At 36.8% G+C, this 4,089-nt stretch overlaps 1 protein-coding gene across 43 annotated transcripts in view; it reads left to right on the forward strand.

Annotated features, from left to right (window-relative positions):
- The window catches only part of ZBTB20 (zinc finger and BTB domain containing 20), a 1,002,935-nt gene that overhangs the window by 586,116 nt on the left and 412,730 nt on the right, over positions 1-4,089 (forward strand). The gene's annotated exons all lie outside the window — the stretch shown is intronic.

Raw genomic sequence — 4,089 nt, forward strand, 5'->3', positions numbered from 1 at the left:
TAAAATGCAGCCAAAACCAAGACTTGCCATTAGAATTTGTGTTTTGTTTTCTCTTCCACAAATGAGGACATCCCTCAGCAAAATCTAGTCAAAATGCATGCTTCATTTTTTGTTTGGTCACATATTGAAAGGCCAAATGGTAACCTGTGTCTTAGAAAGCAATCTACAATGTCAAGGCTTTTTCTGTTTCTTTATACCACCCACCTAGTGTCTGTTAGAGCTCTTAGTTTACACTGTACTTTTAAATAGTCATAGTTAAGGAAAAGAATAAATGAATACTCAAAAATGAAGGATAAGCAAAATTTTAATTTCTTTTCAAATGAAGGCTCACCACTTGCATGGGTTTTTTTTTTTCTCCTATAAGCTGGCATTCCAGAAGTGTGACCATATGTCTCAGATTGTAACTTTACCTTAAACACTTTCATTTTCAAATTATATAGCTGTCCCCTTGGCTTTCCTCATCTTCTTACCATTCCTTCCTCCCATCCCCAAGGCTAAGGGTATGGCCTTACCCTAATTATTCAATGTTAGTGCTCTATTCTAGCATGCAAACTGTTTCAGCATTTTATATCTCGCATTCTAAAATCTCAACTAAGCAAGAGCACATTAACCTGGATGAACATCTCTTTTCCTTTTTTCCCCAACACATCCTCCAGCCCAGTCTATCAACGCCAGATGGCAACTACATTTTGATACACTGAATATTTACCAAGTCATGTGGTGTGCTTTTGAAGTATTTTTTAAATCCTTTCCACCAAACCAGCTGACTCATCCCTCATTCATTTATTCCTGTGTTTAACATGTTGCAATTTTAGAAACATGACCTCAGCTTTATCAAACTTTTTAGAAATGTTGCATCAGAAGTTACTGAAGGAATAATTGTATCCTATATCCCAAGGACATCTCCTACGTTACCTCACTCTAGGTTCTTAAATAAACCGACTTGATATCCATTGTTTAATTTAATGAAATCTTATCGCTGTGTGGAAGACAACAGGAGAATATTTGTATTTAGCAAGTATTTTAGCATTCAGGAGTCAGAATGGAGGGGGGGAGCACAATTACATAACAATCATGAAAATTAGTATTGGGCTTTGTGTCAACGGTCTAAAAGAAATCAGAGTCAACCTGATGAAGATCAGCTAAAGCACCTTAAAGAAATTCGATGTACTCCTTGTTGTTGTCTCCCCCCCTTTTTTGGTCTGGTTATTCATGGGAATCTGTGTTTGTGGGAGTACTCTCAGGATATTTTCTATGGGCAGATGCTGGTGTTCTTTCGTCTAGTTCTAGGGAAAGCAACAGAAGGAAGTGCGGTTGGATAAAAGGGTTTGGCGTGGCTAATTGGCTGAGGCCAATACAAATCCTGTAGGCCAATTAGAACTCCTGTTGGCTTAATGATCTTTGAAAACTGTTTTAAGTGATTATTTTACATTTTTATGGCTCAGCAGTGAGTCTTCAGGAATGGTAGATAGTATATTGTTTATCTTGAGTCCCAAGAGATTGGTGCTTTATACATAAAGTGGCTATCAGAGAAAGATGTTCCTGAATCTCTAGTTTTCTGCTCCCCCCTCCCTAAAACCCAACAACACCCAGTAAGGAACTTTGGAGAAATCCAAGCCTATAGAAATCAGAAGGAAATCTCCTAGTCCTACAACTTCCATAGTGATCTTTCCCTTAGCATGATCTTCCCCCTCACCTCCTTTACTGTAATTCCTAGCACACTTTACAGTGCCATGCATTGGGTTAGAGCCCTGTAAATACTTATTGATTGACTAATTCGTTGATTCCTTATAGGGTAAGCCCTCAATGCAAAAATTTGTATTCAGATATTAGAGAGCACTAGTTAAATTGAAATAAATCACATCTGGGGAAAAGCAACTTTTCAAAACCTATCTCTTTCCAACCTTATCTTAAAATTAATCTTATTTGTTCAAGAAAGTACTTGATTTTGTGTGTGCACGGGAGAGAGAGACAGAGACAGAGAGACAGACAGAGACAGAGAGACAGAGAGAGAGAGAGAGAGAGATTTTATCAGAAAATGTAAGACTTACATGTTAGATACTATTTTTAAGGACTTTGAGCTGGTGGAAGGGAACCCTAAGAGTCTGCCTTCTACAAAGAACTTTCAATAACAGCACTTGATTACTTCAATTCTGAGGCAGAATTTCTTTTTATTGTTTTTCCGAATCTCAGATCAAAGAAATTTTATCCAAGTGACACAATATATAAAGTTTTTCTTTTGTGTAGAACAGACCAAATATTCTGCATTTGTGACCCTATGAGAGGAAGCATATCCTATTAGAGATTTCCCAAGAGGTTAAGTAGAATGAGACTTGAGCATATGGTCCCTGTTTACATTGGTGTATTCACTAAAGATTATTAGTGGTTTCTCCAAGAAGTATTATAGGGAGTATTATAAAGAAGGAATATTATAAAAGGAGTATTATAAAATTCCAAATTACCCTGTTAAAATTAGAGAACTTTCCACTGACCCTTCCATTTTTGCAACCTTTTGATATAATTAGATTATGAAAAACTGATATTTCTAGATTTCCTTTTTCTTCTTTGGGTTGTGAGACACATTCAAATGTAACTAAACCAATGGAGAATCATCTTCTTGAGTAAGTAGCATCTCAAAAGCTAAAATGCTACTAGTAAAAGTAACAGAGTTTTTAAAAATGAATTTTTATCTTGTCCACCATATTTTCCCTTTCTGAGAGTTAAGTAACTTTAAGAAAAAGATAAATTTGGTTTTTCTATTAGACGAATGACATGCTTTGTCTTTTATTTTCATATTTGGGATACATATGAATTGGGATAGATGACTGGAGATCAGAAGTCTAAACTGTTAATCTCTTCAGATTTACTTGCCATATGTTATTAAATCCCACATCTTGGTCAAGTGGTTTACAAGTGAGATTTTTTTTTTTATTACCCTTGAGATCATTTACCTGAGTCTACAGATTGTTTGAAAGGGTGTCAATTTAGGAATATTTAGCATTCACTTGTACTTTTACGTTACCTGGTGCTCCTCTCATGATTGCCAACACTGCCCTGAGTATGCTGCCTTTGAGTTGAAATGTAATGATACCTTCTCCCCCCTTCTCTTGACATCTTCTGATTATCAAAGTTTCTTCATACCGGAGTAAAGTAGCTCAGTTTCCTACAGAGTTGTGAAAACCAGATGAAACAATGAATTTCTGTAACCAAAAATATGCAGTGTTGTATAGATCTAAGCCATTATTCTTGTTATTATTCTTGTGCTTTCAAATGGTACTTCATTTCTCTGCTCACTATTCCATACTGTTGATGAAATCTTACACCCTATCCTGTAGGGAGTGCCATTTCAGCACTGGACATTTTGTGTTCCTGTATATAGTATTTGAGTATCTGGTAAAAGTTCACAAACTCCAGGACAGGGTCAGCGATCACATCTTTTTTATCTTTGTTCCTGCAATAGTAGCTTCTTAATGAATATTTTTTAGTTGAATGTAATCACAGTGTTTCATGAGTGAATTAATGAATGAATTAAAAATATGCATTAATTTTACAAGTAGAAAGATAAGACAGTCCCTACTCTCAAAGAATTTCTCTTCTCATAGGGAAAACATACATATTGGGTTTCAGCCACAACTCATCTATAAAAGCTATATAGTTCTTCAGGTTCAGCAGCAAAGCAGATAATTAAGCACCTTCTTTAATGTCATTTTCATTGGCAAAACCCCATCCATTTCTGACACTGAATCATTTGACAGTGCCAAGAACGTTGATGGTAAGAACTTTCTTTTCCAATTCTTAAGCAGCTCTGACTACTTAGGAGGCAGGGGCTACAGCACTGGAAGAAGCAGTTGACAGCTCATGTCTAGCAGATGGCTACAGGGACTGAGGCTGGAAGCAGGGCTAATGTTTTTTGGGGAAACCCTCATTCCTGAGCTCCCCTGAGCTTACCTGACTGTCATTGGCAGTTGGTCAGCAAATGGTATTATGATGACAAGCATGGCAGGTCCCTTTTCATAGGAATTACTCTCCTTGATGATAGCAGCAAGAGAAGTAGCTTGGAAATAAAGCTACTGGGGGCTGTGGGAGGGT

This window comes from Notamacropus eugenii, chromosome 5 (genome assembly GCF_028372415.1).
Source record: "Notamacropus eugenii isolate mMacEug1 chromosome 5, mMacEug1.pri_v2, whole genome shotgun sequence".
In the NCBI taxonomy this organism is placed as follows: Eukaryota; Metazoa; Chordata; class Mammalia; order Diprotodontia; family Macropodidae; genus Notamacropus; species Notamacropus eugenii.